The sequence below is a fragment of the Zalophus californianus genome, chromosome 5 (genome assembly GCF_009762305.2).
Source record: "Zalophus californianus isolate mZalCal1 chromosome 5, mZalCal1.pri.v2, whole genome shotgun sequence".
NCBI lineage: Eukaryota > Metazoa > Chordata > Mammalia > Carnivora > Otariidae > Zalophus > Zalophus californianus.
In genome coordinates this window covers 77,634,897-77,649,018 of record NC_045599.1, presented here as the reverse complement: position 1 = coordinate 77,649,018, position 14,122 = coordinate 77,634,897, and the positions used below count along the sequence as shown (strand labels likewise).

Genomic DNA, 14,122 nt, shown 5'->3' with positions numbered 1-14,122 from the left:
TTAAGGGAAAATCAGAGGAACAATAGCAAAAATAGTTTAATATATTTAAAAAATAAATTTACATCCTTAGTCTTCAGTGTAAAAGGAGAAAGTAGGAATAGCCTGTATACGTAAATCAACAGCTAACATGACCACATTTTTTTAAACAAGAATGTATCATATTAAGAAAAGTTACTCACATAATCATTTTCCATAAACCTCGCCTGGAAGCTCCTAGAATGTCAATATTTTTAGAAAACCAGGGCCTAAAACAAGAGATAAAGAATAAATACTAAGTAAACACAGGTGGTAGAAGTGTGCAGACATCGAGGACTCATTGTAATCATGTGTCCTTATACTGGGTAACCAACTATTTTCTTGTGGGCTTAATATTTAGAAATATATAGTCAATTATATGAAATTCCAAGATAATAAATAGTAACAGTGTGACATATTAACTCTATCTACCTTCTAGTTATTCATAATATGAATAGTCCAGTCTAGTAATTAGTGTGTAAACTCAATATTTATGTCTCATTTAGGGAATACAGCCTTCCATTTTCTATATGCTATTCAGAAATGGGATGAAGTTTCAGGTGTGTTTAAAGCACTTTCGGTGGTTAAAGAAGATGTGATACACACACACACACACACACACACACACACACAAGCACAATAAAATACTAGTCAGCCATCAAAAAGAATGAAATCTTGCCCTTTGCAACCACGTGGATGGAGCTGGAGGGTATTATTTTAAGCGAAATAAGTCAGACAAAGACAAATATGAATTCACTCATATTTAAGAAACAACACAGATGAACATAGGGGAAAGGAAGGAAAAATAAGATGAAAACAAAGAAGGAAACAAACCATAAGAGATTTACCTCTAGAAAACAAACTGAGGGTTGCTGGAGGGGAACGTGGTGGGGGGATGTGGTAACTGGATGATGGACATTAAGGAGGGCACTTGAAGGAATGAGCACTGGGTGTTATATACAACTGAAGAATCACTAAATTCTACCTCTATTGAATTTAAATTAAAAATAAAGCACTTTCAAATTCATACTTTACTATTTCTCCATCCAAACTTAAAGCCAAGCCAGAAATATTTAGGTAGATTTTTAAAATTATGAGACTATTGAGCATGAGTTCCAGTTTTCAAGCTATATCTTATTTATGTCAGTAAAAACTTTTAGTGACAAAATTCAGAATGATCTTTTTGAAGGGATGCTGCTCTTAACAAGCCAGAAGTGGCCACTGTTAGAAAGGTGAGAAGATTTTATGTAGCTTCATGGCTCTTTAATGATACAACAGAGGATCTTTTTTGCCAACCAGAACTTGTAGCAGGTGGTGATTAGACCTGCCATCAGAGAAGTCTTTCAGTCCTAAAACTGACATGGACAATTCTCTTTTAATGCCCTGTGATGCTTTCTGCAGAGCACAGGTTATTACACTCAGCATACGTTGGAAGCCACCATTACAAGGTATGTAAATACTGCTTGGAACCAGGAACGAAAAACTAGTTCTCATTATGAGAATAATGATAGAAAACCTGACAAAGGAGTTACTCATACTTCCTGGATCATCTCTCACTGTGGCTGTAAAAGGTCCTTCCTTACAATATTTTAGTCTCCATCACTGTGCAATGTGTTACAAAGAGCTAGGTTGATGAGCTAGATGATTCTCATATTAAGCTGCGAAAATATGTGTTAAAAGTAATTAAAATACACAAAGCTTTGAGAAACCTTTAATCTTTCCTACAATTTAGAGTGAATTCTTGAAAACTTTGGCTGTCTGTCTCCAAGTACTTACATAGTAGTAAGTACAAAGTAGTATGCATTTCTTGTGGCTTCAGGAGCAAGTATCTAGAATAATCTATGCTTGATAATTATTTGTGAATTTGCATTAATTTTCACATAGTTAATACTAAGTGGTAACAAGCTTTTAGCATACTATTATAGTAACACCTGAAATGTGTAATAGCTATTATTTTTATGTAATTTTTGCTCTTAAAGATTAACTGTTCCTTGTAATCCTCATAAAGGTACAGTTATCAATCTTTAAAGAGTTAGATAGAATGTGGCAGTGATTCACTATTTATATGCCTTTCCAGTAGTTTTTATTTGTGGGTATGTTTCATGGAGAATGCCAGAAAGAGTAATTCTCATTACTATCTTTGTAATTGTGTTTCTAATCTTGCTTCCTGTATCAGAGAGATCTTAGGAAGATTCGGGAAGCAAGATTAAAATGTGATTTATGAAGTTGAAAACAAAATGAAAAAATAAAAGGAAGTAAGCTGTGATAACCACATTGCTATTTCCCTTTGAGAGGTGGTTTTGGAATCTGTGTCTCTGATAATAGGTTTTAATATTTGTTTGTGATGCTTTGTAATCATTGTAATTGTCAAGAGACAAGAAATGATCTCCAGCAGAGTCTTCTCTTTTTATGAGCACTGCCTCAATGCCAATGACTCTTTCCCCACTTGCTTTATTTTATATTAGTGAAGATTCTCCTGGCTGCTGTCACCATATGAAATGGAAGCAGGATCTGTTCGCTTTGCCACATAAGCCATCCTTGAAATTTGGTCAGAGTTCATTATGCTACTTGTACCTCATTTAGGCTGAGGCGTGGAGGAACATAAAACTAAAAATTTAGCTTGAGGCAGAGATGGAATAGATTTCGGTTTGGTAGGGAACTAGAAATGGCTTTAGGATAGATGGATTTTATAGATAGGAAATAAATGTCCTCAAAGAAAAACTAGCCAATAAAGGGAAGGAGTGTGGAGTACAAGGAGAATGCTCGGACAAGCGACAAGCACACAAGAGAATGAAAATGACTGAAGAGGTGTATATGAAAATCTATTAAGAAGGAATAATCTGGAATAATCTGAAAGTGTGCATACCAAGACAAAAAGCAAAGACAGCTCTAGCTGACTGAAGAAAAATAATGCTCATATATCTGGCCAGAACTGCAGGAAGAGGATAAATTTGAGAAAACAGTGGTAATTGAACATGTACACAAAACAATAAAAAGCCATAAAATATATAAGACTTAGAATCACATGTGCTTTGTTACAAGTGTGGAATTGTGACAGTAACAGAAACTTGACAGAAAAATAACTAACTGTAGTATCATCTGTATAACAAAATGTAAGGGGCTTTGAAAATTCTCAGAGGGGTAGTGAGAAAATAGAACTCAAAGAAACATACACTCTTCCTGTAGCTACTCCTTTCATGTATGAAAGTATTTTATACATAAGTTTTATACTCTACCAATTGCCTACTGAATAAAAACTGAAGTTAAATCAGTTGGTATCTTAGTCAAGTTTAGATGGTAAAAGGAATCAACACCCAAAGCATGCTTTTAATAGTGCCGCATTTTTAGTGCTTCCTAAATGCATACTGTGATTTTTTTTCCCCTCTGACTTATAGGTCTTTTCCTCCCTCCCTCCTTCCCTCCCTCCGTCCCTCCCTCCTTCCCTCCCTCCCTCCCTCCCTCCCTCCATTCCTTCCTCTTTCCCTCCCTCCCTCCCTCCTTTCTTCCTTCCTTCCTTCTTTCCTTCCTTCCTCCCTCTCTCCCTCCCTTCTCCCTCCCTCCCTTTCTCCCTTCCTTCTTTTCCCGTTTTCCTGAGATCGATTTTGCCACACTGTGTGATGTCATAATCACTGCCAATTTTTAGTAGCAATCAGTTATTTTTCTAACTGTCTGCGTATCTGCTTATCAACCTATTGTTTTTCTAGTTCAAATTCTACTCATAATTTTTTCTAATTCTGTACACACACAAAATGTGTATACAGGCATAGATACTTATTTGTTTATTATTTTAAAAGTCTGTTTATTCCAGGGCAAGCGGAGAGGCTTTTAAGCTCTTTCTGTGAGGAGTTTAAGGACACTATTTGGGAAGATTCTGGGTTCCCTGAAGTTAGTTTGTGAACTAGATCTTCCTCTAATTACCACTTTCTTTGTAGTGTTTGTCCAAAAAATGGATAAACTTTTGCTTAAAAGACTGGCAAGTAGGTAGACTGGTATTCTAGTCCTGCTGCACTTTCTAATTTTTAGATAGTGGATCTTTAAAAATCATCCAAAGAAACCTGTATGGAATGTTTTCTTTGAGTAAGAAAGTGAAAAACTATGTATATTTAGTCTCACATAGTAAAATCTTATTTTACAGCTTCTAATTTACCATTTGTAGTATTCTTTTTTAAGGGTTTTTTTTCTTTCTTCTTTTTCTTTCTTTTTTTTTTTTAGAGAGAGAGACAGAGAGGGAAGGAGGGGTAAAGTGGGAGGGAGAGATAGAAACTTAAGCAGGCTCCACACCCAGCACAGAGCCCAATCTAGGGCTCCATCTCATGACCCTGCGATCATGACCTGAGCCAAAATCAAGAGTTGGATGCTTAAGTGCCAGAGCCACCCAGGTGCCCCACCATTTTTAGTTTGCTGAATGAGGCAAGTAACTATTTATCTGAGCCTCTGGTCTTCTCATATGTAAAATAGAACATATAGTAAAAACTGCCTTGAAGTGTTCTTTTTTTTAAAGATTTTATTTATTCATTTGAGAGAGGGCACGAGGTGGGGGAGAGGCAGAGGGAGAGGAAGAAGCAGATTCCTTGCTTAGCCAGAACCCTGATGTGGTTAGCCAGAACCTGGAGATCATGATGTGAGCCGAAGGCAGACACTTAACCATCTGAGCCACCTAGGCGCCCATGAAGGGTTCTTTTTAATAAAATAATAAATGTAAGTGTTTAGCACAGTGCCTGATATTTAAAAAGTACTCAATAAAAGGTAGTTATTATTATTGTTATTATTATAAGCTGATGATATACATATGTATAATTGTATACATGTATAATGTATAAGAGTAATGGTAAATTATAAAGTGGTCATACTAAAATTTCAGAACATGTCATTTAGCACAGGAGTGAGGGAAATATCAAGATGGTTAGCAGACATTGGAGGAAGGCTGGCTAGACAGAAGGGTAGTTGGAGCCAGTATAGTAGGAGCAGAATGAGGAAAGCACTGTTAGCTGAAGTACAAGGTAGGTAGTGCCGCAGAGATTGAATTTAGAATTAGTATTTGGAGTGCTTTGGTTTTGTAGCTTACTTGATTGCTTTAGATAAGTTTTGTATACAGCGATGGAATTTTGACAATCTTGAATTTTTATTTGGGCCCAGTCGGAATGCTTTATAGTATGTTTGGTAATGTGGTTTTCCCTGAAAGACAGATGGAACAATCCTCCGAGTGTTGCTGCAGTAAGATTTTTCCTTTCTTTAATAATTTTCAGTCTGGTGATATCTCCAAAAACCAGATTAATTATCTTTGTGCTATTGCCTGTCTCCAAAATTTTAGAAAAGGTCTCATTTAAGCTTTTTGCTTATCATCACTTTTTCCCCTTTCATTGACATGTCCTGGGGTTTTATTGAAATTCACTATATTGTGAAAGGTGATCTTTGTCAGAAGTGAGAATCAAGACTGTAATGCTGAGTATTGGCAAATACTTGAATATTTATAATCGCATTAGAGATGATGTTGAGGAAAGATGTAAGTAACATTTCTGCAACCGTGGTGGAATTTCCTGCTTCTTTTGTAATCTGAAAAAAAGCTTTTTTGTGTCTTCGGAATGATGTCTATAGCATGTACTCCTTCTCTAAACACTCCAAATTTTAAAATTTCAGAAGTTTGTTTCTTTGTGGTTTGCACTCTTGTGTTGCATTAGTTGCAAAAGCCTTAAAGTTGAAAACAAATTGAGCAATATTGACTCAGCCTAGGCTTAGAGACAGTAGGTTAGAAAAATAAAATCACCTGACTGTATCATACATCTTTGTTATAAAGCAGTAATTACTTTCTTTGAGCCAACGCACTTCTTAAAAACAGGTTTGAAGGTTTACATAGATGTCATAAACTGTTTTTCTCAAAATGTACATAACTGTAATATACTGAATAGATGACTAGTGTTTAAATAGAGTCTTTAAAATATTTGTTAGCCATTTGTATTTTTTTTTTCTATAAAAGTGCTCTGTAGAATGTGTGGTGATCAGGGGCCACAGTTTGCCTAAAACTGAGAGATTTCCTGGATCAGGCTTTTAGTGCTCAAACCCCAGTCCTCAGACAACCTGGATGATTGGCTACCCTAAAGGTATCACACAGCAAAACAAGAAGTGTATGCAAAATAGATGAACAACTACTATCCTGCCTGCATCTGCCATATAATTACGTTTTAAATTCAACCAATAGTAATTAGTTCGGGTTCTTAGATAGGATTCAGTATATTCTGTTTTTCTTTGTGAATATATTTCTTTATAGAGCAACTACTTTTGGAGTATCTGTGGTCATTTTCAAATGAAATATGTATGCACCAAGAAAAATCACCATTTAGCATTAATGATAATGTTCATAAAGTTCTTGCTATTTTAATTAAGGTGAGATCATAATTGAATTTTGAGTCAGATTAAAAGGGAAAACAGATAAATGTAATATGAAGCTGAGCAGATGGTGGTCACAGATACTAAAGGAAGAGAGAAGTAATAAGGAAAAACATACAGTTAAAATCTACCTATTTCTTTTATTTCTAAACTATTTCATTTCCAGAGTCCATTAAAATTTAAGGTAGCAGTTTAGAAAAACCAAGACAATCAGATGCTAATCTAGGATAATTTGTTTCAGCTGGAGTATTGATTGATCCATACAATATTTGTAGTCAAATACTTTTACATTATTTATGAGCATTTGCTAATAAGCATTTTATGCATTGCTTCAACTATATTAACAAAGAAAAACAACACTGACTACAGTAAACAGATGCTTGGGAAATTCTCTGAAAGTCATTTGGGAGACTTTTTTTATATGCAAAAACTTTAAATCTCCCCTTGACAGCAATTAAATATCCAGACATCATTCCATTTCTTTGCTTTCCATAACAGCAAAACTTTGTATATGTATGGTTCATGTTTTCAGACTCTCCCTTCACACATATCATATTCCTATGCATACACTTATTTATATTTCTAACAGAGATTTTTCCAGTGTGCTCAAATACGTAACAAAATGTCCATTAACATCTTAACTTCTTTACTTTGTTGTCAAGTAGGTAACTCAAGCATCATAATAAGGCAATATATAATCTTTGATCTCAATCTGTGCCTTTCTTCCTCATCTCAGTAGCATGAATCATCAACCACCTACCAACTGAACTCAGAATCCAAGGGGTCATAATTGAGCCCTCTTGTCCTCTTCCTAGAATATTATATGGTACTTAGTTTGAGTTCAACAAATATTTGTTAAATCTGTTAATAAATATTTAATTATACTTAGAAAACCATAAAATTGAAGCTGGAAACTAATCTGTATCAAGCACCTTCTCTGGGTAAGAAACTTTATACATTCGACTCACATGTTTCCTTAATGACAAGAAACATTTAATTATCACTTTACAACTTATGGAGCACATTTACAAAATTTATTTGTGCACTTGCTCATAACCATCTCGGGAGGATACTGAAGATTGTAAGCCCCTTGAAAGCAAAAACCATACCGTCTTCATTCCTTTATCCACAGCTTAGGACATAGTAGATTATTTTTTAAAGCTTTTATTTATTTATTTATTAGAGAGAGAGAGAGAGAGAGAGAGAGAGTGTGTGTGTGTGTATGTGTGCAATGCAACAATACACTTTCAGAATCTGAGACCAATCATAATGTGGCTTTCAGTTCTGATTATATTCTTATGTCCCATCATTCAACTTTTATTTTTCCAAGTTGAGAATTTTTTTATATCACAGTGGCTTTTGTCTGAAATACTTTATACTCCAAATTATGCAAAGTCCTTAATTGGCCAATCAACATAATGACATTATTTATAATGTACTCCCTCATTAAAGTAATCACATCTGATGGAAACTATCTCAACATAAATAATAAGAAAAATATAAATTATGCCAAGGTTCGAATGTACCCCCGCAAAATTCACATGTTGAAACCTAACCCCCAAGATAGTTGGGCCCTTGGGAGAGGATTAGGTGGCTCTGCCCTTGTGAATGCAATTATTGCCCTTATAAAAGATGCCGAAGAAATCTCCATTTCCCTCTCTACCATTTGAGGACACAAGAAGTGTGAAAACTGAAAGAGGACCCTCACTGGACCATGGTGGTGCTCTGACCTCAAACTTTCAGCCTCCAAAACTTTGAGAAATAAGCCAACACTTATATGGTCAATTAATCTGTGACAAAGGAGGCAAGGAAATACGATGGGGGAAAGACAGTGTCTTCAATAAATAACGGGAAAACTGGACAGCAACATGCAAAAGAATGAAACTGGACCACTTTCTTTCACTGTACACAAAAATAAACTCAAAATGGATTAAGGATCTAAATGTGAGACCTGAAACCATAAAAATCCTAAAAGAGAATACAGGCAGTAATTTCTCTGACATTGGACATAGCAACATTTTTCTAGATCTGTCTCCTAAGGCAAGGGAAACAAAAGCAAAAGTACACTATTGGGACTTCATCAAAATAAAAACCTTTTGGAGAGTGAAGAAAACTGTTAACAAAACAAAAAGGCAACCTACTGAATGGGAGAAGTTTGCTAATGATAGATGCATTAAGGGATTAATATCCAAAATGTATAAAATACCCAACTCAACACCAAAAAAAGCAATCAATCCTATATAAAAAATGGGCGGAGAACCTGAATAAACATTTTTCCTAGGAAAACATACAGATTCCCAACAAACGCATGACAAGGGATTATTTTCTAATATCAGGCCATTGCAAGTGTATTTTCAGAATGAATGACTTTTTTTTTTTTTTTAATGTGAGATAGGAAGGATGCGGAATGGAAGGGATGGAGGGAGAAAGAACAATAAAAAGCATGTACATGACAACCAAAGACTATTCTTGAAAATTTTATGTCCAGTTCTGCAGTATTCTATTGTGGCTCTTTTAAGGTGACATGGCCCTGAGCTCTGCCTCTTTCCCCTTTTGTGTGTGTGTGTGTGTGTGTGTGTGTCCATCTGCTGTCTCTAGCTCTTGTTTCTTTAATCTTCTGTTTTTTCAAGTTAAGTTCTTAAAGATGGAGGAGCAGAATGTGTAAGTAATCACACATTCAAAAACTTTTGCTTCACATATTTATTTAAATTAAAAATAAACTATTAGGAGTCATTAATTTTGAAAGCATAATCGAAATATTTTGTAACTGAGTACTAATTCATTCTGTCAGTGGTTTGACTAAGTATTAGTCTTACTCCATATTAATCTTATTAAATTTTATTAAAAAATCACAACTGATAGCAATTATTTATTTGCATATTTAAATTATTCCAAAAATGTTATGCTTTTTTCATCTAGTGAAGATTCCATTTTTCTCTTCTTTTGACTACAATGCACTTCCATGTAGAATTTCACTGTAGTAAATTACAAAGGGCATGACAAACACCCTTTTCAATCACCACCAACCAACAGGAAACCTTAAACTTAGATCCTTTTACTCATTTGATTAAATTGTTCAGTTTTCTTTTTTTTTTTAAGATTTTATTTATTTGAGGGAGAGAGAGAGAGCACATGAGAAGGGGAAGGGTCAGAGGGGGAAGCAGACTCCCCGCTAACAGGGAGCCCGATGTGGGACTCAATCCCGGGACTCCAGGATCATGACCTGAGCTGAAGGCAGTCGCTTAACCAACTGAGCCACCCAGGTGCCCCTAAATTGTTCAGTTTTCTTTTAGTTATAAAATATCACTCCTTCCTTAATACTTGAGTCTCTCTGACTACTGCTTTCCCTTCCCACAAATGCTAAGTTTCTTTAAAAGGCAGACAATCAGTGTCTCCACTATCTCACCTTATAATTTCCTCAGTAGTCATCATTCAACTTTTAGATCCCCAGTAGTACAGGTTTTTCACCATTTCAACTTAAATATTTTGTAATATATCATAAAGTCCAGTGGAACTTTTTGTCTTTCATTTGTTCATTATTTCTGACCATTACTGTGGAACTTGTTTGGAAATCATTCTTTCCCTCTATCCGTGTCATTTCCTGGAGCCCTTTACTCCTTAAATCTTAAACATCAGTGTCTGCTTCTCAGACCTCTTTTCTAGGCTTTCTTTTATTTTCTTTTTATTTTATGCCACCTCTTTGAAAAACCATACACAACCTTCTTTTCAACTAAATATTGAACTAATGGACAAAACTAGACTCATTACCATTTACCCCCAGACTAATTAACCTTGTAAGCTACACTGATTGTTCTTAGAGCACCCAGGTTGTTATCCAAGGATTACTTCAGATTTCTTCTCCCACCCAATCTGCAAACAAGGTTTCTTTTATTTTTTTCGTAAGAGCTGCTAGAATATATTACCTACAAATACTCATTCTATTTCACTTGGAAGCTGTAATCTCCTAATTGTTCCCTCTGCCTACAAACTTTAATTCCTCTTTTTAATTCTCTAAAAAGAAATTCTTATTTTACTGCCTTTGTTAAAAATCCTATGATGCTTCCTCTAATTTTAAACATAAAAATAATAAATTTCTCAGTATAAGGGAGAGGCATACAACACATTTTACCTCAGCAGCCTCAGAAGGAGCCAACCCTGAAGAAACCTTGATCTTGGGCTTCTAGTCCAGAACTCTGAGACAATTATTTTGTTTAAGCCATTCAGTTTTTGTTCCTTTTTTTTTTAACATTTATTTGAAAAGTGTAGGAAAACATAAAAAAATAAAACGTCTTATAATTCCAATTCTGAGATGGTACCTATGATTACATAAAGTTAGACCGAAGAGTTCTCCTGCCCTTCTCTGGGCCACCCAGTGTGAACACAGCTTGGGCAGGTCCTTCTTGTCTTTCTCCAGGTAATGCAGATGTATCTGTGTCTCTGCCTGTGCAGGCGTGTCTTTACAAGTGGAATCAGTTGGTATGTTTGGTTTGCAACTGTTTTTGTTTTGTTTGTAGTACATATAGGCAAGATCATTGGATATTGATCTTCTTTTTTCTTTTCGTTTATTATGTTCAGTTAGCCAATATATAGTGCATCATTAGTTTTTGATGTGTGTTCAACGATTCATTAGTTGCATATAACACCCAGTGCTCATCACCACACATGCCCTCCTTAATACCCATCACCCAGTTACGCCACCCCCCCCACCCCCTTCTGCAACCCTCAGTTTGTTTCTTGGAGTCTAGAGTCTCTCATGGTTTGTCTCCCTCTCTGCTTTCTTCCCATTCAGTTTTCCCTCCCTTACTCTGTGGTCCTCTGTGCTATTGCTTATATTCTACATATGACTGAAACCATATGATAATTGTCTTTCTCTGCTTGACTTATTTCACTTAGCATAATCCCCTCCAGTTCCATCCATGTCGATGTAAATGGGGGGTATTCATCCTTTCTGATGGCTGAGTCATATTCTATTGTATATATGGACCACATCTTCTTTATCCATTCATCTGTTGAAGGGCATCTTGGCTCCTTCCACAGTTTGGTTATTGTGGACATTGCTGCTATGAACACTGGGGTGCAGGTGCTTCTTCATTTCACTACATCTGTATCTTTGGGGTAAACACCTAGGAGTGCAATGGCTGGGTCATAGGGTAGCTCTATTTTTAATATCTAGAGGAACCTCCATACTGTTTTCCAGAGTGGCTGTACCAGCTTGCATTCCCACCAACAGTGTAAAAGGGTTCTCCTTTCTCCGCATCCTCACCTACATTTGTTGTTTCCTGTTTTGTTAATTTTTGCCATTCTAACTGGTGTAAAGTGTTATCTCATTTTGGTTTTGATTTGTATTTCCCTGATGGCTAGTGATGTTGAACATTTTTTCATGTGTCTGTTAGCCATTTGTATGTTTTATTTGGAGATGTGTCTGTTCATGTCTTCTGCCCATTTTTGAACTGGGTTATTTGTTTTTTGAGTGTTGAGTTTGAGAAGTTCTTTATAGATCTTGGATATCAGCTCTTTTTCTGTTTGTGTACTACAAAGCAGCTCTAGCAAACTAATGTAATAATCAATAGCTTTCATATACAAAACTAATAAGAAGCTACATTATACGGAAGCGATCTCCATTAACAATAGCAATGAAGATGATTAAACATGTAGGAATAAACTTAAGAGGAAATGTTCAAACATTTATGAAGGAATTTATAAAATACTCCCAAAAGACATAAAAATAGACTGAGAAAATGGAAAGACATTCCTGTTTCATAGGTAGGATAAGTCAACATTGTGAAGGTATCAGTTCTCTCCATATTAACTTATAAATTAAACTTAATCCTCAGAAATATACCTCATTTTTTATGGGGTTGAACAAGTTGACACTAAATTTCATATAAGAAAACAAGCATGAAAGAATAGATAGGAAAGCACTCAGAAAAACTACGTAGAGGAACTAGACCTACGAGATATTAAAACATGCTTACAAAGTCTCTACAATTGAAAATTAAGTAGTGATATAAAGGAAATTTATTAGATTTAAGTAAAAAGCCCAGAAATAGACCAAAATACATGGAGATTTTGGATATCATATAGGTGAAATCTCATATTGTTGGAGCAAAAAATCTATTCTTCAGTGAATTATATGTGATCCATATCTCATACCACACAAAGGAGAAACTGCAAATGGATTAGGGATCTAAGGTAAAAACATTAAATCATGCAGGTACCACTTAGCATGAGTGGTGAGTTTCTCTTTAACATTGGTGTAGGTAAAGGATTTTGAGCTCTTACTCAATATTCAAGGACAATAAAAGATTGATATAATTTACTTCTTTAAGTAAATTGCATTGCAGATAATACCAAAAACAAAATCAAAAGCTGAAAAATGGAAGAAAATAATTAGAATATTAACTGGAAGTCTTCAAACCTCTAATATATAAGAAAATCTTAAAAACTGATAGGCATAGGAACAAAATCCAAAAAAAGGAAAATGGAAAAAAAAAAGACAAGAAACAGGAAATTCACATACACACACAAAAAGATATAGAAATGGTACTTAAAAGGAAAAATCTCAAACTCTCTCACCTATCAGATTGGTAAAAATTTGAAACTGTGGCATTTATGAGGTGGTAAGGAAACAAGCATACTCATACATTTCTGGTAGGAATGCAATTTGATACACCTCTTCTGGAGGGAAATTTGGTAATATTAAACAAACTATGTATACCATTACCTAAAGAATCTATAATGCAACTTACATATATCCCACTTGCATAGCAGTTATTTATTGTTAGAACCATACTCATGTTTTCCATATCCTCCTACCCTACATGTGTAAATAATTAGAACCAAGAAGGATGAGGAAATGGATCTATTCAGGATTGAACACACACAGTAACAAAGGAACTTAATTGTATTATAAGTGAATGACAAAACATAGTGAAGAGGGTTGGGAAGAACTAACCTATATAATTTTGGAAAACAGTCCTTTATATATTTTAAGGTTTAAGATTAAACAAATATACACAGATATTTTACTCTAGTTAATACATTTGTTTCTTATGGGGGGATTTACTTGTGATTCTGAAACACCTTCATGTGTGTACATGTTTGTTTATGTGTATTACTAAAGTAAGTAAATATATTGTGCATAATAATAACCAGGTTTTACAATATCAGAGGAGAATTACAAATAAGGAAAGGAAGAAGGATAAAATGATCACTGGGGTGATTGATAGATTGGAATTAGAGCTATTGGTCTACACACACACACACACACACACACACACACACACACAGAAATGGATAGATAATACATAGATGTATGTATGTTAGTATACAGGACTTAGTATCTATCGCTAGTGAGCACACATACTGTCTAAACCTTGGTTTCTAAGTATTATTTGCCAGTTAAAAAAATATCAGGGCTCCTTGGAAAAATCTTTCATTTCAGGGTGAGGTTAGGGAAAGTACAAGATGAGCCTAGAACAGCTGATGATGCTAATTAATGAAGTGGTCAAAAATATATAGTTATTGAAAAAAAGAGAGAAGCACCAACATGAAGCAGCGGCCAAACCTGAGACAATGTGAGCAAAAAATAAATAACAATGTTAATTTATGGATAGTTTATGATAAATTATGGATATGCAAATTATGAATAAGCTGGGGGCTAATCTAAATATTCACAACCTTTCTTTTAAAAATGAGTAATTAAACATTAAATAAACGGAGG

The 14,122-nt window shown here is 34.9% G+C and overlaps 1 pseudogene; it reads left to right on the top strand.

Moving 5' to 3' along the window:
• Positions 1 to 14,122, top strand: part of LOC113928530 — a 73,412-nt pseudogene that overhangs the window by 44,344 nt on the left and 14,946 nt on the right.